The 27,710-nt window shown below is 43.6% G+C and overlaps 1 protein-coding gene across 4 annotated transcripts in view; it reads right to left on the bottom strand.

Annotated features, from left to right (window-relative positions):
• The window catches only part of LOC121572000 (sodium/calcium exchanger 1-like), a 207,035-nt gene that overhangs the window by 78,781 nt on the left and 100,544 nt on the right, over positions 1–27,710 (bottom strand). The window contains exon 1 of one of the 4 annotated variants that reach the window (XM_045216114.1): positions 2,053–2,112. The exons of the other annotated variants lie outside the window; for them this stretch is intronic. The gene's annotated coding sequence lies outside the window, so the exon portion shown is untranslated. Of the gene's footprint in view, positions 1–2,052; positions 2,113–27,710 lie in introns of those variants that run through there. 4 annotated transcript variants of the gene reach the window in all.

Raw genomic sequence — 27,710 nt, 5'->3', positions numbered from 1 at the left:
CTTTTTGAGACATCGGCTTCGAGGCGTGGGTAGCGGTCAACCATCTCAGAATGCAGGGCAAACTACCTGTAGTTATCTCTATGGAAACCGGACAGTGAATAGGAGTCCTGTGATTTCCGTAGGTGTTAGCCTTCACAGGGCGCGCTTTCCCTCTTTCGCTCCCTCTGTTCAAGCCCTCCCTCTGTTTTCTCCCAGTGTGATGTTTGAGAATTCTTTATAGTGCAGAGCTGCACCGCAAGCAAATCTATTATTTTATTTTTCACTGGAAAATGTAAGAAGAGGGTTAGGTTTGAAGTACACTACATGACCAAAAGTATGTGGACACCTGCTTGTTGAACATCTCATTCCAAAATCATGGGCATTAATATGGAGTTAACCCCCCCCTTTGCTGCTATAACAGCCTCCAATATTCTGGGAAAGCTTTCCACTAGATGTTGGAACATTGCTGCGGGGACTTGTTTCCATTCAGCCACAACAGCATTAGTGAGGTTGGGCAATGATGTTCTGCGATTAGGTCTGGCTCGCAGTCAGCGTTCCAATTCATCCCAAAGGTGTTCGATGGTGTTGAGGTCAGGGCTCTGTGCAGGCCAGTCAAGTTCTTCCACAAACCATTTCTGTATGGAACTCACTTTGTGCACATGGGCATTGTCAGGCTGAAACAGGAAAGGGCCTTCCCCAAACTGTTGCCACAAAGTTGGAAGCACAGAATCGTCTAGAATGTCATTGTATGCTGTAGCGTTAAGATTTCCCTTCACTGGAACTACGGGGCCTAGCCCGAACCATGAAAAACAGCCCCAGACCATTATTCATCCTCCACCAAACTTTACAGTTGGCAATATGCATTGGGGCAGGTAGCGTTCTCCTGGCATCCACCAAACCCAGATTCGTCCGTCGGACTGCCAGATGTTGAAGCGTGATTCATCACTCCAGAGAAAGCGTTTCCACTGCTCCAGAGTCCAATGGCAGCGGGCTTTACACCACTCCAGCCGACACTTGGCATTGCGCATGGTGATATTAAGCTGTGTGCGGCTGCTCGGCAAATGGAAAACCATTTCATGAAGCTCCCGATGAACAGTTCTTGTGCTGACATTGCTTCCAGAGGCAGTTTGGAACTCGGTAGTGAGTGTTGCAACCGAGGACAGACAATTTTTACTCGCTACGCACTTCAGCACTCGGCGGTCTCGTTCTGTGAGCTTGTGTGGCCTATCACTTCACGGCTGAGCCGTGGTTGCTCCTAGACGTTTCCATTTCACAATAACAGCACTTACAGTTGAATGGGTCAGCTCTAGCAGGACAAAAATTTGACGAACTGACTTTTTGGAAAGGTGGCATCCTATGATGGTGCCACGTTGAAAGTCACTGAGCTCTTCAGTAAGGCCATTCTACTGCCAATGTTTGTCTATGGAGATTGCATGGCTGTGTGCTCGATTTTATACACCTGTCAGCAACGGGTGTGGCTGAAATAACCGAATCCACTAATTTGAAGGGGTGTCCACATACTTTTGTATATATATAGATTTCGGTGAGAGATCTGTGGTTTTAGAATGATGTTTATGAGGGAAGTTTCTGAGTGCTGACTGCAATATGTGACATTTCAGTGACATATTTCAAAGGCTTACCTCAGCATGTGAATTGTGGATGATCAGTAGGTCAGAAAAGTCTAGACAGTTTTCTGAACCCAGGTTACTCCAATTTCTGGACTAAAAGCACTTTCAATGTAAATTCTAGCCCTGTGTGTGTTAGTGATGTGACTGCTGTAGCTTATCAATGTGTTCTACCCAGGGACACTTATATGTAATGACACAATCTAACTGGGACTGAGTCAGTACAGGACACTATGTTCATATGTATATGCATATGAAATCAACATTAGAATTTATGAAGTGAGGGTTCACTCTGGGTGAACATATCCTACAGCACACAAATGAGGAATTACTCCCAAATTCCCAACACCCTATCCAGCTATAGGAAATAATAACAATTAAATGATTCCATATATTCCATCATATTAATAACAAAACCCTGTGCGAAAGAGAAAGCAGTTAAACGTACCGACAGTTATTTCCATAAACGCAGGGACTATGTTTCCATTTAGACGTCAAAGCCCTGGCAGCTCACCCATGCGACCCATGATGCACTGCTCAGTGGGCATAGCTTAGATGGAAAGAGGGGCATTGTGGGTAAAGGGAGGAGGGTGCGCTGAAAAGGGGGCAGTGTGCTGGAGGCTTTCACTTGTGAGCGTGGTGTCATGGCCTCTCTTGGGTGATCTAGACTAGAGGAAGAGTTCTCACTGAGATGTAGGCTAGCTAGTTCTTCTAGACTGACAGGTGGACAGACTGGAGACAGCACAGGGCAAGGACCTATAGAGGCTAGACGTAGATAAGCAGATGCAAGGATATAAGAAAGACAGTGTTTTGTCAGAGGTGCTCTGTACTGTACTGTACATCACTGCATGCCAACCAGCAGACAGCAGCTTCCTATGGGCTGGACTACCCGTCACATCTTGACAGATGGGCTGGAAATCCGTGGGTATGCATGTATCTATCTATATACAGAGGGAGCTTCAGGTTTCAGCACAAGTTCAGTCAGGAGTCTGGTCAAATCAAATCAAATGTAATTTTTCACATGCTTCGTAAACAACAGGTGTAGACTAACTAGTGAAATGCTTACTTATGTGCCCCTTCCCAACAATGCAGAGAGAAAAAATAGAAATAATAGAAAAATAATAACACAAGGAATAAGTACACAATGAGTAATGATAACTTGACTATATACACAGGGTACCAGTACTGAGTTGATGTGCAGGGTTATGAGGTAATTGAGGTAAATATGTACATGTAGGTAGGGATAAAGAGACTAGGCAACAGGATAGATAATAAAGAGTAATAGCAGCGTATGTGATGAGTCAAAAGCGTGCAAAAGTTATTGGTTAACTATTTAACTAACTATTTAGCAGTCTTATGGCTTGGGAGTGGAAGCTGTTCAGGGTCCTGTTGGTTCCAGACTTGGTGCATCGGTACCGCTTGCCGTGCGGTAGAAGAGAGAACAGTCTATGACTTGGGTGGCTGGAGTCTTTGACACTTTTTAGGGCCTTCCTCTGACACCGCCTGGTTTAGAGGTCCTGGATGGCAGGGAGCACGGCCCCAGTGATGTACTGGGCCTTACGCACTACCCTCTGTAGCGCATTGCATTCGGATACAAAGCAGTTAAGCATGTTCACGGGAGACAATATGCATCAGGATGAGCTATGATGGTACATGGTGTAGATGATGAGGTAATACAATGGCACTAAACTGAATCCTCGCTTTAGGTTTTAAATATTTCATGTGAAACAATATTTTCTCTGTGGGGTGGAATATAACCCAACTCCAAACCGCTGTTCTTATTAAGCAGAGTGAACAAAGACTCATCTTTTAGACCCGTAGCCATTTGAAAATGACTCCTAGGAGACTAAAGCCAATAATAGATGTTTTCTCCCAGTGTGATGTTTGAGAATTCTTTATAGTGCAGAGCTGCACCGCAAGCAAATCTATTATTTTATTTTTCACTGGAAAATGTAAGAAGAGGGTTAGGTTTGAAGTACACTACATGACCAAAAGTATGTGGACACCTGCTTGTTGAACATCTCATTCCAAAATCATGGGCATTAATATGGAGTTAACCCCCCCCTTTGCTGCTATAACAGCCTCCAATATTCTGGGAAAGCTTTCCACTAGATGTTGGAACATTGCTGCGGGGACTTGTTTCCATTCAGCCACAACAGCATTAGTGAGGTTGGGCAATGATGTTCTGCGATTAGGTCTGGCTCGCAGTCAGCGTTCCAATTCATCCCAAAGGTGTTCGATGGTGTTGAGGTCAGGGCTCTGTGCAGGCCAGTCAAGTTCTTCCACAAACCATTTCTGTATGGAACTCACTTTGTGCACATGGGCATTGTCAGGCTGAAACAGGAAAGGGCCTTCCCCAAACTGTTGCCACAAAGTTGGAAGCACAGAATCGTCTAGAATGTCATTGTATGCTGTAGCGTTAAGATTTCCCTTCACTGGAACTACGGGGCCTAGCCCGAACCATGAAAAACAGCCCCAGACCATTATTCATCCTCCACCAAACTTTACAGTTGGCAATATGCATTGGGGCAGGTAGCGTTCTCCTGGCATCCACCAAACCCAGATTCGTCCGTCGGACTGCCAGATGTTGAAGCGTGATTCATCACTCCAGAGAAAGCGTTTCCACTGCTCCAGAGTCCAATGGCAGCGGGCTTTACACCACTCCAGCCGACACTTGGCATTGCGCATGGTGATATTAAGCTGTGTGCGGCTGCTCGGCAAATGGAAAACCATTTCATGAAGCTCCCGATGAACAGTTCTTGTGCTGACATTGCTTCCAGAGGCAGTTTGGAACTCGGTAGTGAGTGTTGCAACCGAGGACAGACAATTTTTACTCGCTACGCACTTCAGCACTCGGCGGTCTCGTTCTGTGAGCTTGTGTGGCCTATCACTTCACGGCTGAGCCGTGGTTGCTCCTAGACGTTTCCATTTCACAATAACAGCACTTACAGTTGAATGGGTCAGCTCTAGCAGGACAAAATTTGACCGAACTGACTTTTTTGGAAAGGTGGCATCCTATGATGGTGCCACGTTGAAAGTCACTGAGCTCTTCAGTAAGGCCATTCTACTGCCAATGTTTGTCTATGGAGATTGCATGGCTGTGTGCTCGATTTTATACACCTGTCAGCAACGGGTGTGGCTGAAATAACCGAATCCACTAATTTGAAGGGGTGTCCACATACTTTTGTATATATATAGATTTCGGTGAGAGATCTGTGGTTTTAGAATGATGTTTATGAGGGAAATTTCTGAGTGCTGACTGCAATATGTGACATTTCAGTGACATATTTCAAAGGCTTACCTCAGCATGTGAATTGTGGATGATCAGTAGGTCAGAAAAGTCTAGACAGTTTTCTGAACCCAGGTTACTCCAATTTCTGGACTAAAAGCACTTTCAATGTAAATTCTAGCCCTGTGTGTGTTAGTGATGTGACTGCTGTAGCTTATCAATGTGTTCTACCCAGGGACACTTATATGTAATGACACAATCTAACTGGGACTGAGTCAGTACAGGACACTATGTTCATATGTATATGCATATGAAATCAACATTAGAATTTATGAAGTGAGGGTTCACTCTGGGTGAACATATCCTACAGCACACAAATGAGGAATTACTCCCAAATTCCCAACACCCTATCCAGCTATAGGAAATAATAACAATTAAATGATTCCATATATTCCATCATATTAATAACAAAACCCTGTGCGAAAGAGAAAGCAGTTAAACGTACCGACAGTTATTTCCATAAACGCAGGGACTATGTTTCCATTTAGACGTCAAAGCCCTGGCAGCTAACCCATGCGACCCATGATGCACTGCTCAGTGGGCATAGCTTAGATGGAAAGAGGGGCATTGTGGGTAAAGGGAGGAGGGGTGCGCTGAAAAAGGGGGCAGTGTGCTGGAGGCTTTCACTTGTGAGCGTGGTGTCATGGCCTCTCTTGGGTGATCTAGACTAGAGGAAGAGTTCTCACTGAGATGTAGGCTAGCTAGTTCTTCTAGACTGACAGGTGGACAGACTGGAGACAGCACAGGGCAAGGACCTATAGAGGCTAGACGTAGATAAGCAGATGCAAGGATATAAGAAAGACAGTGTTTTGTCAGAGGTGCTCTGTACTGTACTGTACATCACTGCATGTCAACCAGCAGACAGCAGCTTCCTATGGGCTGGACTACCCATCACATCTTGACAGATGGGCTGGAAATCCGTGGGTATGCATGTATCTATCTATATACAGAGGGAGCTTCAGGTTTCAGCACAAGTTCAGTCAGGAGTCTGGTCAAATCAAATCAAATGTAATTTTTCACATGCTTCGTAAACAACAGGTGTAGACTAACTAGTGAAATGCTTACTTATGTGCCCCTTCCCAACAATGCAGAGAGAAAAAATAGAAATAATAGAAAAATAATAACACAAGGAATAAGTACACAATGAGTAATGATAACTTGACTATATACACAGGGTACCAGTACTGAGTTGATGTGCAGGGTTATGAGGTAATTGAGGTAAATATGTACATGTAGGTAGGGATAAAGAGACTAGGCAACAGGATAGATAATAAAGAGTAATAGCAGCGTATGTGATGAGTCAAAAGCGTGCAAAAGTTATTGGTTAACTATTTAACTAACTATTTAGCAGTCTTATGGCTTGGGAGTGGAAGCTGTTCAGGGTCCTGTTGGTTCCAGACTTGGTGCATCGGTACCGCTTGCCGTGCGGTAGAAGAGAGAACAGTCTATGACTTGGGTGGCTGGAGTCTTTGACACTTTTTAGGGCCTTCCTCTGACACCGCCTGGTTTAGAGGTCCTGGATGGCAGGGAGCACGGCCCCAGTGATGTACTGGGCCTTACGCACTACCCTCTGTAGCGCATTGCATTCGGATACAAAGCAGTTAAGCATGTTCACGGGAGACAATATGCATCAGGATGAGCTATGATGGTACATGGTGTAGATGATGAGGTAATACAATGGCACTAAACTGAATCCTCGCTTTAGGTTTTAAATATTTCATGTGAAACAATATTTTCTCTGTGGGGTGGAATATAACCCAACTCCAAACCACTGTTCTTATTAAGCAGAGTGAACAAAGACTCATCTTTTAGACCCGTAGCCATTTGAAAATGACTCCTAGGAGACTAAAGCCAATAATAGATGAAAATGGCCACTTTTAGATAAACGTGGAAACATAAGGAATTAAAATGTTCTATGTACTAGTCTTCACTGCTAGCATATGAAAATAACCCTAGTGCGGTGAGAAACAGGGGCCAAAGCTGCTAAGGCGGTGCGGCATAACAATGACAACCTCTACTTAGGGTGACTACATCATTGCCATGTTAACATTGCACAAAGCCCCAATCAAACCTAAACCAAAAGAGAGTCTTGAAAACAGAAAAATGCTGGCTCGAGAAATAGGTGGAAAACCACTTAAATTCCTCCTCCCACCAGTACTCACTACGCATAGAGCCTCGAGTTGATTATCCCTTTTATACCATGGCTATAATTTAACACATTTACCACTAGAAATGTGCTCATTTGCAGGTAGAAATGTGTTCAACATCCACTGAAGTAGCTAGCAAGTTTACCAGATAGCGACAGTAGTTGCCTTGGTAACCAAACAAATAGACTTGATAGTTTAGCTAACCAAACCATCAGTCCTAGCTTGCTATTATGAAAATCGAATTCAACGATGCCAATGTTTTTAATTTTACTTTTGCTTTCAAAAGCAGCTCAAACGTAAGAACTATAGCCATTGAATTCTACAGTGCAAATACACAGTGTGTTATAGGGAAATAATGCACGCTCTAGAATGGTATAATTAGCTATAATCCACTGGGTCAGATCAGAAGACTGGAGGTGTGGCTTAGTAGGGGTGTGGCTTTCAGATAGTTATTTTTGGCCACCCATGAGAGTAAATGTAATTCCAGTTAATATGTTATGTTGTCAACACATGTTAAGGTTAAGCACGGACACTTTTGTAGCTTTAATAAGGCTTACAAAGTATGAGTTCCCATGCATATCCCAATGTTGGGATAGTTACCACTTAGTTATAATATTTAAATAATAATGTTACACACAAAAAAAAATATTGAAGGAACATTTTTACAAACTAAACATGAATGATATTTACTCTCACTGGTGGCCAAAAACAACTATCTGAAAGCCACGCCTTTGGATTACCCAAACATGGGTTAATTTAACCATCAGTTGGGGTTTTATTTACTTTCATGCTGGGTTGACCCAGAAGATGGGTATTTTTTTAATGTCATCCATTGGTACATCATGTTATGTTTGTTTTTAAATTTCCCTTCAATATTTTTGCAGATCACATATTTTAATATAGAATTAATAACATTATTATTTAACTATCCCAACATTGGGATATGCATAGGCATTTGAGGAACTGAAGTTGTGTAAGCCTCATTAAGCTACAAAAGTGTCAGTGCTCAACCTTTACATGTGTTGACAATACAACAGAACAGATTAACCAGAATGACATTTACTCTCACCGGTGGCCAAAAATAACTATCTGACAGCCACACCACTACTAAGCCACGCCTCCAGTCTTCTGATCTGACCCGGTGGATCATAGCTCAATAACCCAACTAAGTGACCCAACAGACTGGGACAAACATAACCCAACGTGTGTTCTGTCCACAATTTACCAAGCGCTGGGTTGCTTTTAACACAGCCTTATTTAGAGTGTAGCTTGCAAACCTTTCAACTTTTCATTTCTGGAAGGATGTGATGTCATCACAGCGCTAGAGAGTGAGACATTTCACAGACTCCATATTTGGGTGGTGACTGAGTAGGTCTTAATACCAATCTATAGACTTCACTGAGTCTTTCTTTCTGTCTGAAGGAAGTCAATTGTAGCACTTGACATCTCTAGGGATTTTAATTTCCGAAACATTTAGAGAGAGCTGTGACTGTGAGAGCTTCGACAAACTCAAAGATTGCTTCCTTTATCGCCAGATTAATTAAGACTTCCATAATTAGCACACAGAACAGCCCATCTGTTCTCAGAATGCAATACTTTCTAGTTTCCTCTCGTCTCTTCAGTCAGTTCTGCTGCTGACACTGAACAGTGAGTATGATACCACATGCCAGCTAACCATGGCAATCCAATAACAACTCAATTCCACACAGACACAACACACTAGCTCTACACTAGTAGACTAACAACTAGCTACCTCTAGAGACAACGATTCTACAGGACATTCAACTATATTTTTCTGCACAGGACACATGATCGAATACAGGGGAGGCAGCCTGCCTCGCAGCATGGATAGAGAGAAAGAGAGGGGAAGAGAGAGAGAGAGGAAGAGAGAGAGAGGTAGAGAGAGAGAGGGAGAGAGGAGTGAAAAAAATAGTTTAATCATTATCTCAGTGAGAAGTTTCTAAAATTAAAAAGTCAGAGTTAATTGGGTGGAAAATTCCATTTGGAGCAGGCCACGTCAGCCTTCTGTCTGTATAGTGAGTGGAGCGTGCATAGGGCAGGGGGAAGCGTCTATTACCAGGTCAACACATTAACCCCTGATCACCACCACAAGCCTGATGCCAACAGTGATTATAACACAGTTAAGAAGACTAAGAAGCTAGCATAACAACAACACATTAGACACCACTGGAAAACTTTGATTAGTCTGGTCTTCATTTCCATCGAATTGTTTTGTTTCTAGTCATCAACAGATTGAGTCAATATCTAATATAAAACATAAGAATCAATCCTACGACCTTTGGAATGAATGTTGCCCTTCACACATCATCTGTGAGGATTTTCAATGGCTAGGGTTTCTTCTTTTTTTTCTCATATGGAATTCTAACCAAAATGTGTATGTTCTGCTTTTCTGGTGCTACCTACATACGGAGTCTGCTATTTGTATGAATGGTGCCTGGGCTCTACGGGGCATATGAAAACAGGCTCTATTGTACGGGCTGTCGACGGCCATTTAGCTGCCCTATACAGCATATACAGTCCAATGGCTGTGATGGAGCCATTGAGAACAGTTCCCTGGGTCTAAAGCATGGCTAATAATAATAAGCATTCAGCTTCATCCACCAGCTTATTTGATCACAATAACCTATCCCCCGACGAAATAGTCTGATGTGGTTTCAACAGGCTTCCCGTTGCGACGACCACGAAGATCCATCTGCCACCCCCGGCCCGCTAGCACACGCAAACCACAACTGTGCTCCCTGCTAGCTGTGCTGAAGCACCAATTTGAACTGCTCTCGGACTCACATATTGCTGTTCACTGGACCTTATGATCACTCAGCTGCACAGCTGATGCCTGCTGGACTGTTTCTTTACACGGTATCCTGTCCTGTTTATTCTGTTTAGTCTTAGCCCAAACGTTATCGCTATTTCCAGTTGTGTCTTAGCTCTCTCTAATAACACATGTGACTGCTTTATGCCTCTCTCCCATGTCAATTATGCCTTGCCTATTGCTGTTTGGGTTAGTTCTTATTATACAATTTCAATGTAGAACCCCTAGTCCCTCTCAAACTGCCTCATACAGTTCCTTTGTTCCCCCCCCCATACACGCCGAGACCGGCTCAATCGATGCCTCCAATGACGCTATCTCTTTCATTGTTACCCAACGCTTAGGGTTACCTGAACTGTACTCATATCCTTCCATATCCTTTTCTGTACATAATGCCCTGAATCTTTTCTACAACGCCCGGAGAACTGCCCCCTTTATTCTATGTACCCAACGCACTAGAAGACCAGTTCTTAAAGCCTTTAGTCGTATCCTTATTCTAGTCCTCCTCTGTTCCTCTGGTGATGTAGAGGCTAACCCAGGCCCTGCAGCCCCCAGTATCACTCCTACTCCCCAGGAGCTATCATTTGTTGACTTCTGTAACCGTAAAGTCTTGGTTTTCTGCACATAAATATCAGAAGCCTCCTTCCTAAGTTTGAGTTATTCACTGCGTTAGCACACTCCGCCAACCCTGATGTTCTAGCAGTGTCTGAATCCTGGCTTAGGAAGGCCACCAAAAATTCTGAAATTTCCATCCCCAACTATAACATTTTCCGTCTAGATAGAACTGCCAAAGGGGGTGGAGTTGCAATCTACTGTAGAGATAGCCTGCAGAGCTCCATCATACTATCCAGGTCTGTGCCCAAACAGTTTGAGCTTCTACTTCTAAAAATCCACCTTTCCAGAAATAAATCTCTCACTGTTGCCGCTTGCTACAGACCCCCTCAGCCCCCAGCTGTGCCCTGGACACCATATGTGAATTGATCGCCCCCCATCTATCCTCAGAGTTCGTACTGCTTGGTGACCTAAATTGGGATATGCTTAACACCCCGGCCATCCTACAATCTAAACTAGATGCCCTCAATCTCACACAAATTATCAACGAACCTACCAGGTTCAACCCTAAATCCGTAAACATGGGTACCCTCATAGATATCATCCTGACTAACTTACCCTCTAAATACACCTCCGCTGTCTTCAACCAGGATCTCAGCGATCACTGCCTTATTGCCTGCGTCCGTAACGGGTCCGCGGTCAAACGACCACCCCTCATCACTGTCAAACGCTCCCAAAAACACTTCAGCGAGCAGGCCTTCCTAATTGACCTGGCCCAGGTATCCTGGATGGATATAGATCTCATTCCGTCAGTAGAGGATGCCTGGTTGTTCTTTAAAAGTAATTTCCTCTCAATCTTAAATAGACATGCCCCATTCAAGAAATACAGAACTAAGAACAGATATAGCCCCTGGTTCTCCTCAGACTTGACTGCCCTTGACCAGCACAAAAACATCCTGTGGCGTACTGCATTAACATCAAATAGCCCCCGCGATATGCAACTTTTCAGGGAAGTTAGGAACCGATATACACAAGCAGTTAGGAAAGCAAAGGCTAACTTTTTCAAACAGAAATTTGCATCCTGTAGCACTAACTCCAAAAAGTTTTGGGACACTGTAAAGTCCATGGAAAATAAGAGCACTTCCTCCCAGCTGCCCACTGCACTGAGGCTAGGAAACACTATCACCACCGATAAATCTACAATAATCGAGAATTTCAACAAGCATTTTGCTACGGCTGGCAATGCTTTCCACCTGGCTACCACTACCCCGGCCACCAGCTCTGCACCCTCCGCTGCAACTTACCCATGCCCCCCCGCTTCTCCTTCACACAAATCCAGACAGCTGATGTTCTAAAAGAGCTGCAAAATCTGGACCCCTACAAATCATCTGGGCTAGACAATCTGGACCCTTTCTTTCTAAAACTAGCCGCCGAAATTGTCGCAACGCCTATTACTAGCCTGTTCAACCTCTCTTTCGTAACGTCTGAGATCCCCAGAGATTGGAAAGCTGCCGCGGTCATCCCCCTCTTCAAAGGGGGTGACACTCTAGATCCAAACTGTTACAGACCCATATCCATCCTGCCCTGCCTTTCAAACGTTTTTGAAAGCCAAGTCAACAAACAGATCACCGACCATTTGAATCCCACCGTACCTTCTCCGCTATGCAATCCGGTTTCGAGCTGGTCATGGGTGCACTTCAGCCACGCTCAAGGTCCTAAACGATATTATAACCGCGATCGATAATAGACAGTACTGTGCAGCCGTTTTCATTGACCTGGCCAAGGCTTTCGACTCTGTCAACCACCGCATTCTTATTGGCAGACTAAATAGCCTTGGTTTCTCAAATGACTGCCTCGCCTGGTTCACCAACTACTTCTCAGATAGAGTTCAATGTGTCAAATCGGAGGGCCTGTTGTCTGGACCTATGGCAGTCTCTATGGGGGTGCCACAGGGTTCAATTCTTGGGCCAACTCTTTTCTCTGTGTATATCAATGACGTCGCTCTTGCTGCTGGTGACTCTCAGATCCACCTCTACGCAGACGACACCATTTTGTATACATCTGGCCCTTCATTGGACACTGTGTTAACAAACCTCCAAACGAGCTTCAATTCCATACAACACTCCTTCAGTAGCCTCCAACTGCTCTTAAACACTAGTAAAACTAAATGCATGCTCTTCAACCGAACGCTGCTTGCACCCGCCCACCCGACTAGAATCACTACTCTAGACGGGTCTGACCTAGAGTATGTGGACAACTACAAATATCTAGGTGTCTGGTTAGACTGTAAACTCTCCTTCCAGACTCACATTAAGAATCTCCAATCCAAAGTTAAATCTAGAATCGGTTTCCTATTTCGCAACAAAGCCTCCTTCACTCATGCTGCCAAACATGCCCTCGTAAAACTGACTATCCTACCGATCCTTGACTTCGGCGATGTCATTTACAAAATAGCCTCCAACACTCTACTCAGCAAATTGGATGTTGTCTATCACAGTGCCATCCGTTTTGTCTCCAAAGCCCCATATAATACCCACCACTGTGACCTGTACGCTCTTGTTGGCTGGTCCTCACTACATATTCGTCGCCAAACCCACTGGCTCCAGGCCATCTATAAATCACTGCTAGGCAAATCCCCGCCTTATCTTAGCTCATTGGTCACCATAGCAACACCCACCCGTAGTCTGCGCTCCAGCGGGAGTATATCTCACTGGTCATCCCCAAAGCCAACACCTCCTTTGGCCGCAATTCCTTCCAGTTCTCTGCTGCCAATGACTGGAACAAATTGCAAAAATCTCTGAAGCTGGAGACACTTATCTCCCTCACTAACTTTAAGCATCAGTTGTCAGAGCACCTTACCGATCACTGCACCTGTACACAGCCCATCTGAAATTAGCCCGCCCAACTACCTCATCCCTATATTGTTATTTATTTTGCTCATTTGTACCCCAGTATCTCTATTTGCACATCATCTCTTGCACATCATTCCAGTGTTAATACTAAATTGTAATTATTTTGCACTATAGCCTATTTATTGCCTTACCTCCATAACTTGCTAAATTTGCACACACTGTATATATATGTATATCTGTTGTATTTTTGACTTTGTTTTGTTTTACCCCATATGTAACTCTGTGTTGTTGTTTTTTATCGCACTGCTTTGCTTTATCTTGGCCAGGTCGCAGTTGTAAATGAGAACTTGTTCTCAACTGGTTTACCTGGTTAAATAAAGGTGAAAAAAAAAAAAAAAAAAAAAAAAAATAAAAAAAACCTCTGGCCCGGTCCACAGTGCTATCTGAGGATGGAGGGATGATGTGGTAGAGGGAGGGAGAGCGGTGGAGGGGTGTGTTATGCAGCTCTGTGGTTCTCTACTAGTGGTGCGCGGGTCAGCTGTTTGTTCACCCGCCCGCAATTGCTAATAACCCATCCGCAACCGCCTGACAATATGTGATAAAGTGAAAATCTGAGGCCCACACCCGACCTTAAGCCGCGCTGTAGGCTACAGTCAGAGATGGCGAAGAGATTTTTTGACAGGGGGTGCAGGATTTTCTTTTTGATCGTTTAGATATGTTTCTGCTTATAATTTCCGACATTGTGGTAGGCTATTTGTTAGTCAACTTGTCTATAATATACATGCAGCTTCTCTTCTGTCGTTATATGTTGCCCTATAAGACTAAATAAACCCTTGCTCATCAGAATAATGTCATAAATTATAGAATAAATGCTTAAATCTAGTAGACATCGGTAAAGTTCTCTGTCATCACTGCTTCTTTCGTGGAGCAAAGACATTTAGGGACAGGGGAGAAAAGGCAAATAACCCAATTAATTGAACGATTTTCTGTGCAAAATTTCCAAATGACATCAGTGACCGGTTGTAAGGAGATAGAAAACTGTGAAAACAACCCAACATGTTTCTGATAAAATGTAAGATCGGCTTGGATGCATATTTTATGTGGTTGAAATACTATCAGCTTTTATGATTCTGATAAAGATAGCATCTCTACAGATGGTCCCTAACTGGGCATCCACATTCTCACAAGATGCTGAAAGAAAGAAATAATATTTCTCCACTCCTGTTCTTTTTGTTTTCCTTACAAATAATAACTTTGGACATGTGTGCGTTCCTATCATAGTAAGTGCCTTATTTTCTGTATATCGTGTTGTCATTTCTACTGTAGCATACCGTATGTATGTATAGAGCATAATGTATTTACAGTTTTTTTCACGTTTTCAAGTACTGGTGACAAATCATGCATTCCGATTCTTGCATAGACTGTAGTGGACACATATGATGTGTGTAAAATACTTTTTTGAAGGTTGTACTGATTATGATGAGCTAATGCTAAGCTATTTGCCAGCTATGTGTTGCGCCATGTTTGTTGACATCATACAATGCAATCTGGTTGTCATGTAAGCGTCTGTCAGACCAAAGATGTTATGAAAAGGGATAGTTCACTCGACTGACTCACTCGATAGTTCACTCGACTGACAAGACAACTGGGAACTCTGAAAAATACAATGTCAAATCATGACATCAGTGATCTTCAGGTCGGAAGGTCGGGGCTCTAGAAAGAGGCCAGGATGACCGTTCAAAAATATTTTTCCCGGTTGGAGCTCGAGTTCCCACTTGTCTTGAATGCACTGAAGTCAGAAGTCTGAGATTTCTGAATTCCCAGTTCCCAGTTGTTTTGAACACGGCATCAGATTGTAACTATTGTACTTCAGGGTTGCCAGCTCAGACCCCCCTTTGCCAGGGTTTTATTTTTATTTAGTGTATAAACTTCTCCTGTGTTTACCCCCCATTTATTGATAAATCCCCCATCATAGTAATATTTCCTGCATCATATTCGCCCACGATACCTTCCCCCATTTCTACCCCCCATCGACTTGAAAACCCCCCACAGAAATTAACCCCCCCACAAACCCCCCTAAAACGGTTTCATCCCTGTTTAGCATTCGCACTACGGTTAGGCAAGGCAGTAGGCTTGTATTTCGGGTGATGATCTGTGAGGTGGTAACATTTTATTTGCTTTGTGATTGGTCAAAAACGGTAAACGACTTGTCAAGTCATGTGCTCCAGTTCTTGTATACACTATAATAAGTACATCGAAGATTTGGAATATGCTAAAAAGTGGCCAAACTAAGTTCATATTTTTCAGGCAATTGTTTATTTGCGTGTTATAGTGAATGGCATTCTGGGATTAGAGAGTTTTCGCTTGTCAAACATAAACAAACATGGCTGCCATCATAAAGAATTTAGCTGCTGTTAGCTTAGCTGACACGCATCTCTTTTCAAAACAATATTACATTTCTCCCTTGTGTTCACCAGAGATGTGGTACATTGTAAACAAGTCTAGCTGTTATGTCGCTAATTTATGTTTTGTTTTTTGTCAGCGCAACCTGTTATTTAGACGCTGGCCCCCTGTCTGCAGGGGGATCACAGGGCCTATCGTATTCCATTCTCCACAGGCATCTGTTTTTGGACGGCTAGAGCCAAGATGGCCGCCCCTTCAGGACCCCACATTGATCTGATGTCATTGGACCTGAGACACTCCCACTGCCCTGTATTGACTGTAGTGCTACTGTCGAGGCACAGTTACAGCGCCATCAGCACAGCCATGGAAATAACCAATAAGGCTAGAGTTTCTCTGAATACATGATCTATCAACTAGGCAAAATATAACTGTGCAAAACATTTAACTCAGAGGATGGAGAGGAGGGGCAGCCATGTCTTCCAATGACTAATAACTATCATAACAGCTGAACTTGAGAGGGAACACACACACGCATGTAATCATGCAAGCAAGCACGCACGAAGACTCACACTATTGAGGACTCCCTTAAATGATTCAATGAAAAATCAATGAAAAATAGCAAAATAATTGGAGCATTGGACCCAATATTTGAAGCCATTCTGAATGACGCACACACCCAAAAGTACTATATGGAAATGAGAGGCTTTTGATGAACCCAGATGAGAAGTAGTGTACAAGATTGCTTTTTATTGAACTCAACAGAAATTTAATTTACTGTAGGACTATATCATATTTTACTGTACAGTTGGCCTATCTGCTGAACACTTAGTCATCTCGGCTGTGTCTGCATGGGAGAATATGCAAATATGTTGCTAAACATCATTATAATTATTAGTCAATCCATTATTCAAACCACATGATGCAGATAAACAGCGAACGCAGATGCAGAGTGGACCTCCCAGATTGGCTTACCACGCAGGCACCCACACACACACACACACACACACACACACACACACACACACACACACACACACACACACACACACACACACACACACACACACTAGTTGGCGTTAGTTTCAGACTGATTAGATCTGTGCATTAGGGCTGCTGCTAAACGAACAGTGGCGTGCGGGTTGAGCAGATGGGCTGGCTATGCCTCCCAGTGTGGATATGGTATGTGTGTCGTAGCCCTTTACACTCGTACAGTTAAAAGATGACATGGCGTCATACCCTGGGTTGTTCTGATGAGAATGAGTGTATGTTTGTCTATTGTGAAGAATATTCGCAGAGGAACACACACCTGAATGCACTAATGACTCCTTTCTATGTGCACCAAAATTACGATCTGTTTCTCTGAATTGCATTGTGAAAGCCTAACACTGTAAGATCGTATTTTATACCTTAGCTAGTCATGTTGGCAAAGAACAAGCTTTCAAATGATGCCCACTTGACCCAGATTACGATTTAAAATGGGCCGTTTTTGGATTGCGTAAGCAACAATACTAATTGTGTGATAGCGGGGATGCGTTGTGTTCCAAACAAAACAACTACAAGTGTGCTTGCTCTAGTTCCTTAACGACACAGCTAGGAGAGCTCAAAAATGCATCTTATAGTTGAAGACTCTTCTTTGAGTCATAAAAGTCTATTGAAATTACTATATGGTCACTTGGAGACACCAGCTAGTCCTCTCACTCAAACCTTCTCATTTATTTTTTCTTATGTTGCACTTTCCAGGAATATTCTTATCATATTACGAGTGTAAAGGGTTAACTATGCTATCCAGACACAGACACAAACACATACACACATTTCTCTCATCAACACACCTCTGCCTCCTATCCCATTGTTGGTGTGTGCACACGCATGTGTACGCATGTGTGCACGTGTGTGTATTGTTTTGTAGATGTGTTTATCATGTGTTAATGTAAGTTAATTTCAGCACACAAAGGTTTCTAAGGTAAGAGCGGAACCAATTGGGGGTCATGGATCAGTGGCTGTGACAAATCCAGTTACTTTGATTACATGTTGTGTTTACGAGGCTGACTCCACTTACCAGCACACATGCACACAAAACAGCACTTAATAGTATCTCTGGGGAAAACAATGAGATGTTTATAGAAAACAGATCAAAATAGAAAACACGTGTGAATAATGTGGCTAGCTGTGGGCACTGGGCAGCACAGACATAGGACTGTGGATCCAACACACATATCCACACAGGCACCAGCACACCAGGTGGCACTGCTGTTGTCTTAAGCAGGGTGTATAGGAGGAAGTCATCCTGCAGCCCAGGAGAATGAAGTCAGGGGTCAGAGGTCAGGGTTGATCAGGGTTCAGCTCAGTAGGGAATGAGCTGAGGAACAGCAGCCTTGTCTTCAACACACATCACTACTGGCTGTCATCAACACACATCACTATGTACTGGCTTTTAATTTGAGATCAGATCCCACTTCAAAGCACACGTTTAAGTATAGGAACAAAGTCTATTGTAGGATCAAAATCACTGAGCAATTCTAAACACGCTGAAAGGAAGGAAACTGGAGAGAAACCTGACTCCAGAGGGTGACCTGCTCTAAGCCCCTATCTCTGGGACCTGTGCCTTCTGTGTCTCGGTTTTTGTTCCCCCTAATCGTGGTGGTGTTAACGACAGTGCGAGCCCCTGCGCTAGCCATGCATCTGAGGTGTTAACCTACTAAACCCCTTCCATATTGGAGGATTTCTCAACAATGATATCAGCAGAGCTGCATGGATCGCCAGATAAGCCTTTGATGTCCCTAGTGTTGATTAAACAGATTTTGGAGCGCTTAAATAACAATTTTGTTGTGCAGTGTTTTTCCCCTCACTCTCTTTGACTGATGTCTCCCTCTCTTTGCAGCTCTGCTGACCTTTTGTAGCATTTCAATATGGTCCTTTGTGAGCGCTGTCACGGCTTTAATTAAATTAAACTGACACAAACAATCCGGGAGAGAGATAGAGGGAGAGAGAAAGAGAGAGAGAAATGGAGAGTGTGAAGAAGTGAAAAAGAGCAAGAGAGAGAGGGAGAGAGCTATATTAGAAAATCCTTTTAGTGGCCCATTTTTAAGTTCAAACAGGCCTGCCCAACTGTGTCAATCAGACTGACAGACGGATGGACAGACAGACAGACAGGAACGCTATTAAGAGTGGATAGTTGGGCTGCTGACATCAGCCTCTTTGTCTAGTCAGTATTCCTTTCCACACACACACACACAAACAGACACAAACACTTACATTGAACACTTAAATGTAACACTGACAAATGCATACATTCCCAAACACACACTCACACACCAATTAATTACAGTGCTGATGCAAAGACGGTAAATAGCTGACCTTTCCCACCGCTACAGTATATGGGACATCTTAAAAGAATCCCCCACACTTTAGCCCTGACCAGCACTATTAAAGCCATGGCCCCACTGGGAACAACAACTTTACATTAAGACAATTAGAATGGGGAAAGTGTTGCTCTCATTGATCACCACGTCCAGAGAGAGAGAGAGAGAGAGAGAGAGAGAGAAATGTTGCCACTGCAATACAAAGAAAGGCTGCACTAAGAAATACAACAACAAAAGTGGAGGGGCTTTGGAGGGACTAAACAGGTGCCAGGAATGTTGAACTCTTATGTAATGTCCCACCCTACACAATGTCATCCAGTTCATTGACTGGGCAGGAGACTATGATAAGAGAGTGTAGGATTCGGTCAGTGGTAATTGGGATTATCACACCACAGAGTGGGATTATAGTCAATGGCCAGGCTCTGTGTGTTTATAGCCTGGTTCAGGCTCTGTGTGTTTATAGCCTGGTTCAGGCTCTGTGTTTTATAGTTTTTCAGGGGAAACGGAAGTTACGTTGAAAATACTGTATCCCTGAAAACCAGAAACATCCGCTTTTTGCCGACTCCGCGGAAAGTGGACCCACAGACATCCTAATATGTAATTCTATGGTCAGACCTCTACACTGTCCACTTGCATGTGTCATGACTATATGAAAGAGGAGATACATGGAGTTTGGTTCAAAATACCCCAACCCCCATCTCCATCTAGTCCTACTTTCATGTCATCCTCTCTTCTTTCTTTTCGCTTTCTCTCTCCATTCCCGCTCTGTGAGAGTGTGTGTGTGTCAGTTCCATATATCTGTAAATTGAGCGTACAGCGCCAGGAGTCTAAATCAGCCCAGAGTCAAGGCTTTAATTTCAGTCCTCTTATAATGTGGCCTGGTATGCACCTTCTGGGTCGCAGGCCAGCGCAGGCCAGCTCAGCTCTCCTCACCTCAGTATGTATCCATCTGGAGGCCTCGTTCCACTGCTTGGCTCCCTCAATATTATGTTGTCATATACAGGGGATGCTGGTCACTTGGTCAACATGTGGGGCCATTGATTCTTCTTGTTTCAACTTCTGTATCCCCAGATCCCTCAGGCCCAAGGCCCTTTAATAGTTCCCACGGTGACACTAGGACACAGCTGCTGTCAAGCTGCCTGACTGCTGTGAAGATAACAGGATAATACAGGGCAGATGGACCACACATGCCCCTACAACACTGATATAATTTGTAGCATATTTACTGGTACCTTTAATGAACATTTCTTTGATTTGGAGTTTTACATTTTTGTCATTTAGCAGATGCTCTTATCCATAGTGACTTATAGGAGCAATTATGGTTAAGTGCTTTGCTCAAGGGCACATCAACAAATATTTCACCTAGTCAGCTCAGTGATTCAAACCAGCAACCTTTTGGCTACTGGCCCAACACTCTTAACCGCTAGCCTAACTGCTGCTTGTTGTCATACCAATAGTAATAGTATACTAATAGTAGTAGAGGTCATAGTCTAATAGTATCAGTATTCGTGGTATTAGTGACACGCTACACAGCTTGATTCCTGTGTAGTCAGAGAGCCTACTAGCTGGCTTTTGTTTATGAGGGATAAAGAGGAGACTCAATCCCCTGATTACAGCTTAAATCCACAGTGTCCACAGTCACACACGCTCAAACACACACATGGATTAAGGATAACATCCGGTGCAAGGGCTTCCCAAAGATTACAGGACATACAGCCAAAAAAAAATAGACAAAAAAATGATTTAACCTGAAGTAGACATTACACCTTTATCTATGTGTTAACCTTCCCCATACTGTAACATGGTCCTGTATGGCTCAGCTGGTAGAGCATGGCACTTGCAATGTCAGGATTGTGGGTTCAATTCCTGGAGCCACCCATATGTAAAATGTATATGCACGCATGACTGTAAGTCTCTATGAAAAAAAGCATCTGCTACTTGGCATATATTATAATACAGTAAGTCGTCTGATAACCTGTTAGCTGTTACCAATGCTTATATGAGCCCTAAGCTTGTACCTGTTACAAATGAGTTTAAGTCAATAGAGAGCTGAAAGATACTTTCCCTTATATTTTGTTTTCTCAGCTCATGCTGTGCAGTCATTTTACAGTTGAAGAATCTGCTAGTCAGGTGGCTCTCTATTAGCCTACAGCAGCATATAAAGGGAGAAATCCAATTTGTCTGATTGATGTTGTTTGTGTTGTGTATGTCCTCTAAGGCCGGGGAGGACAGGATAGGAGAGAAGATGCTGCATCATTCACTTAGGAACAGAGAGAGGAGAGAGAAAGGTGATACAAGGCCAATGTAGACGAAAGAGACCAGAGAACACAGAGAGACCATGACAGTACCAACAAGACCTGGGTCAAAAACATAGTGTTCAATCAAAAACACATATTTTGACCAATGGGTAATTGCATGGATACTCCTCTAAGAAAGTCAAAGGTCTAAACCTCATGTCTTTATCATAATCTGTTCAAAAGTTATTAGCGTTTTTACCCTTGTAAAATGGCAAAAATTGACTAAATCAATGGAGGCCAGAAAAAAAAAAGTGGTCAGAAATCAGAAATCAGGAAAATAGCTTTGTGTCTGCTAGGCTGGATGTTGTGCGAGAATTAAGGCTAATTGACAGGCTCACCGTTGAACTCGTCATCTTTCTTCTCGAATCCGGAGGACATAAAACAATTTAGAGTTACGATAGATATCGATTTTGTGACATGACGTAGTATTTTCATGTTTTAGTATACCATTTTCATATTAATGCGAAATTCCTGTTATTTTTCAAAGATTTCTCACAAAAACAAGTGTAACTCTGTGAAATGTCAACGGAGCATACAAAGCCTTTTACATTTAATTCAGTTTGTGTCATGTTAATTTGGCTTTTTGCAAACCGCAAAAACAACTTTGCAGATGACCACAACAACATATAAAATCCTCAAGTTGCTGCGAGGAAGCGGCGCCGCTCTGTCAACAGAGCTCGATGCTTATTATCGGATGTATTAGGTTACGAAATCAGACTTTTTTTATATAATGTTAATGACATGTTAGCGAAAGACCACACTGAATGATTCAGAACATGAAGAATCATATTTGTCTTGGTAAAATGTATTTTTATAACATAAGGAAGTGAAATTCCCACACCAAAGCACATTTTCACCCACTATGGGCAGAGTGTGTGGACACCCTAACATACTGAATGTCAAGTATTTTAGGTGCGCTTGATTTAGCTTGAACAGGATCCAACCGCTATTGGTGGAGTCACTCCAACAGACCTAATGAAATGTACACTCCATTGGTACTTTGTCCTTCTCATGTTCATCACACCTTTGAACATACATTACTTCTCTTGTCCTATATGTAATACAACACCTAGCTAACATATAGGCCTACACCCCAGCTATTTGTGTACACCACACAGAGTAGTTTAGTTTTTATGTCTACTGCTACTACACAATAAACAGATACACCTCCTCCTACTCCTGTCACACAACAAAACATTTAAGTCAAACAGAAATGTGAGAGCCCAGCCTTATCTGCTTTTCCTGTGTTACTTTGAAAGGGACACTGCTAAACGCTGTGACCTGAGACAATGTCAGTGTAATTGAATTGGCAGACGTGAGAGAGAGATGCCGTAGGTCTCACCTCACGGTAATCTCATTACTCTACAGCACAGGGAGAAAGTGGATTAGAAGTGTCTGTCTCTACTGCTGCAGAGTGACATTCTATTGTCACACCTGATACAGGCAAACCCCTCACTGTCATCACGTGAACACACTTTACATCCCCTCCTCATTCACTCAGCCTATTAAGTCCACTGGTCCCACTCACACAGATTACCCTACGCCTTGACCTCTTTTTCCCCTCTCTCTCCAGATGAAATCCTGCGGCTAGTGAGGTCCGGCCGCACGACAACTTGCCCGCTCGACCCCACCCCCTCCTCTCTTCTCCAGACCATCTCCGGAGACCTCCCATTGCTCACTTCTCTCATCAACTCATCCCCTTGACTTCAAAAGGTCAAGAGTCACTATCCTTGTCAAAAAACCAACACTCGTCAAAACTACAGACCGGTAACCCTTTCTTTTATTTCCAAAACACTTGGGCGTGGCGTTTCTGACCAACTCTCTCACTATCTCTCTCAGAACGATCTTCTCAACCCTAACCAGTCAGGCTTCAAGACAGGCCACTCAACTGAGACTGCTCTCCTCTGTGTCAGGCTCTCCACACTGCCAAAGCTGACTCTCTCTCCTCTGTTTTCATCCTCCGAGATCCATCAGCTGCCTTCGACACCGTAAACCATCAGATCCTCCTCTCCACCCTCTCAGGGCTGGGCGTCTCAGGCACTGCACACTCTTGGATTGCATCCTACCTGGCAGGCCACTCCTACCAGGTGACGTGGAGAGGATCTGTGTCTGCACCACATACTCTCACTACTTGTGCCCCCAGGGCTCGGTTCTAGGCCCTCTCCTCTTCTCTTTATACACCAAGTCACTCGGCTCCATCATATCCTCACATGGTCTCTCCTATCATTGCTATGTGGATGACACTCAACTACTTTTCTCCTTCCCCCCTTCTGACATTCAGGTGGCGACACTCATCTCTGCATGCCTGGCAGATATCTCAGCTTGGATATCGTCCTACCACCTCAAGCTCAACCTCGACAAGACGGAGCTTGTCTTCTTCCCGGGGAAGGCCTGCCTGCTCCAAGACCTCTCCATCACTTTTGGCAACTCCACGGTGTCCCCCTCCCAGATTGCAAAGAACCTTGGTGTGACCGTAAGTAGCCTAGTGGTTAAGAGTGTTGGGCCAATCACCGAAAGGTTGCTGGTTTGAATCCCCGAACCTGTAAAGTGGAAAAATCTGCCATTCTGCCTTTGAGCAAAGCAGTTAGCCCCCAATAACAGCCATTCCCTGGGCGTTGATGATGTGGACGTTGATTAAGGCAGCCCCACGCACCTCTCTGATTCAGAGGTGTTGGGATGAATGTGGAAGACACATTACGGTTGAATGCATTCAGTTGTGCAACACCCTGTCTTCAAACATCAAAGCAGTGACTCGCTCCTGCAGGTTCATGCTCTACAACATCTGTAGAGTATGACCCTACCTCACACAGGAAGTGGCACAAATCCTAATCCAGGCACTTGTCATCTCTCGGCTGGACTACTGCAACTTGCTGTTTGCTGGGCTCCCTGCTAAGTGGTAGCCTAGTGGTTAAGAGTGTTGGGCCAATCACCGAAAGGTTGCTGGTTTGAATCCCCGAACCTGTAAAGTGGAAAAATCTGCCATTCTGCCTTTGAGCAAAGCAGTTAGCCCCCAATAACAGCCATTCCCTGGGCGTTGATGATGTGGACGTTGATTAAGGCAGCCCCACGCACCTCTCTGATTCAGAGGTGTTGGGATGAATGTGGAAGACACATTACGGTTGAATGCATTCAGTTGTGCAACACCCTGTCTTCAAACATCAAAGCAGTGACTCGCTCCTGCAGGTTCATGCTCTACAACATCTGTAGAGTATGACCCTACCTCACACAGGAAGTGGCACAAATCCTAATCCAGGCACTTGTCATCTCTCGGCTGGACTACTGCAACTTGCTGTTGGCTGGGCTCCCTGCTTGTGCCATCAAACCTCTGCAACTTTTCCAGAACGCTGCAGCCCACCTGGTGATCAACCTTCCCATGTCACCCCGCTCCTCCGCACACTCCACTGGCTTCCAGTTGAAGCTCGCATCCACTACAAACCATGGTACTTACCTACAGAGCAGCAAAAGGAACTGCCCCTCACTACCTTCAGGCTATGCTCAAACCCTACACCCCAACCCGAGTACTCCGTTCTGCTACCTCTGGTCTCTTGGCCCTCCCACCCCTAAGGGAGGGCAGGGAGGGCAGCTTCCGCTCAGCCAAGTCAAAGCTCTTTTCTGTCCTGCACCCGAATAGTGGAACCAGCATCCACCTGAAGCTAGGACAACAGATTCCCTGCCCATCTTCCCTGCCCATCTGAAACCCTACCTCTTCAAAGAGTATCTCACGCACTTGACTTTTTTCACCATTACTAGCATTGACTTTACTGTTTGCTACTTCATTGAGGAAAAATGTACTTACTATGGCTGACATACGTAGTTGTCCCACCTAGCTAACTGAAGATGAATGCGCTAACTGTAAGTCGCTCTGGATAAGAGTGTTTGCTAAATTACTAAAATGTACATTTCACATGACATTTCTCTCAGTCTATCTCCAGCTAGTGAATTGAATGAAATGTGCCGCATCCATAATAACATAGCACTGAGATCTAAAAGCCATATCCTAACTTGAAACACACTACAGTACCTAACGTTTGCACAAATTGTACATTGATGTCAATAGGCTGTGAAGTGAGTCGCTTTCAATGCCTTCTGTGTTGTAGTTTGGAATGTGTGCTGCAATAAGCACAGCTCTACCTGCTGCTCCAAGGTTTGAGGGAAGGAAGTGACTACTACTGAGACTTAATCTTCTCTGGGTCCCTGATGTCTAATACTGGCCTGTCATTCACTACCAGCAACAACACACACAGAGACAATGTACAGTTGAAGTCGGAAGTTTACATACACCTTAGCCAAATACATTTAAACTCAGTTTTTCACAATTCCTGACATTTCATCCTAGTAAAAATTCCCTCTCTTAGGTCAGTTAGGATCACCACTTTATTTTAAGAATGTGAAATGTCAGAATAATAGTAGAGAGAATGATTTATATCAGCTTTTATTTCTTTCATCACATTCCCAATGGGTCAGAAGTTTACATACACTCAATTAGTATTTGGTAGCATTGCCTTTAAAATTGTTTAACTTGGGTCAAACATTTCGGGTAGCCTTCCACAAGCTTCCCACAATAAGTTGGGTGAATTCTGGCCCATTCCTCCTGACAGAGCTGGTGTAACTGAGTCAGGTTTGTAGGCCTCCTTGCTCGCACACGCTTTTTCAGTTCTGCCCACAAATTTTCTATAGGATTGAGGTCAGGGCTGCTTCAATATCTTGACGTTGTTGTCCTTAAGCCATTTTGACACACCTTTGGAAGTATGCTTGGGGTCATTGTCCATTTGGAAGACCCATTTAGGACCAAGCTTTAACTTCCTGACTGATGTCTGAGATGTTGCTTCAATATATCCACATAATTTTCTACCTGTTTCCTCCAGCATCTTCACAAGGTCCTTTGCTGTTGTTCTGAGATTGATTTGCACTTTTCGCATCAAAGTACATTCATCTCTAGGAGACAGAACGCGTCTCCTTCCTGAGCGGTATGACGGCTGCGTGGTCCCATGGTGTTTATACTTGCGTACTATTGTTTGTACAGATGAACATGGTACCTTCAGGCATTTGGAAATTGCTCCCAAGGATGAACCAGACCTTGGGTGATTTCTTTTAATTTTCCCATGATGTCAAGCAAAGAGGCACTGAGTTTGAAGGTAGGCCTTGAAATACATCCACAGGTACACCTCCAATTGACTCAAATTATGTCAATTTGCCTATCAGAAGCTTCTAAAGCCATGACATCATTTTCTGGAATTTTCCAAGCTGTTTAAAGGCACAGTCAACTTAGTGTATGTAAACTTCTGACCCACTGGAATTGTGATACAGTGAATTATAAGTGAAATAATCTGTCTGTAAACAGTTGTTGGGCAAATTACTTGTGTCATGCACAAAGTAGATGTCCTAACCGACTTGCCAAAACTATAGTTTGTTAACAAGAAATTTGTGGAGTGGTTGAAAAACGAGTTTTAATGACTCCAACCTATGTGTATGTAAACTTCCGACTTCAACTGTATGTGTCACAGCTATCGACTGTTGGTCGTGTCACAGCTCCTTCTAGGAACCAAAGTTTCCACTTACTAAGAATAATATTTTACGTTGACAAGTTTGTAGTGCAAAATGTAATGATGAATGAGATTAACCAATCAATAAAATATGTAATTGGCATAAACTGTTCTGAGTTCACTGATCCAGTAGCACTGTAACAGTGGGTAAATGGTATAGATCTGCAATGGGTCTACACACACTGAACCAAGAACAGATCAGTAGCATTAGCCTGGAGTCAGTGGACCAAGAGAAAGACAGATGGTTGGGAAAAACCAGTTTACTTTCTAATCTCACTGTGTGTGTTGTTTTCAGGAACGACAAGGAATGATCTGTGTAGAAAGCTCAAGCAGCCTAAACTGACACAGAGTGTGTATCTGAGGTGTGGTTCATTCTGGTTATGTGATCAGATTTACCATGAGGCTGTACAGCTGAGCCTCGAGACAGACATACTGCACAGATGGAGAGGCAGAGACACAGCAGCTATCTACTGAGGTGTCGTCTCACTAGGATCACACATGGATGTACTGTATGGAGAAATATTGGAAGACAATTTCTAAGGAGTTTTCAGGCATTTAGTCGGCATTTAGTCAAAACCAATTAATAAACTGAACTGCACCACACATAGTGAGGGTGTGCTTGTGTTCAGTGACTTCTGACTTGTTTCCAGCTCAAACACTCCTGGGGGTCCATTTACTAGTGCTGCAGGAATCACTTACTGAGCCGACCTGTCATGGCCCCTAACTTTTTTTATTTTATTATTTTTTGTCATGGCCCCTATCCCATCCCAGCCCAATCAGGAACCTAGTCTGGCCCTTGGTGAAAATGATTGGTCCTCAAGACAAGATAAGAGC

Source organism: Coregonus clupeaformis, chromosome 1 (genome assembly GCF_020615455.1).
Source record: "Coregonus clupeaformis isolate EN_2021a chromosome 1, ASM2061545v1, whole genome shotgun sequence".
Classification (NCBI taxonomy): domain Eukaryota; kingdom Metazoa; phylum Chordata; class Actinopteri; order Salmoniformes; family Salmonidae; genus Coregonus; species Coregonus clupeaformis.
This window is presented reverse-complemented; position numbering and strand designations above follow the sequence as displayed.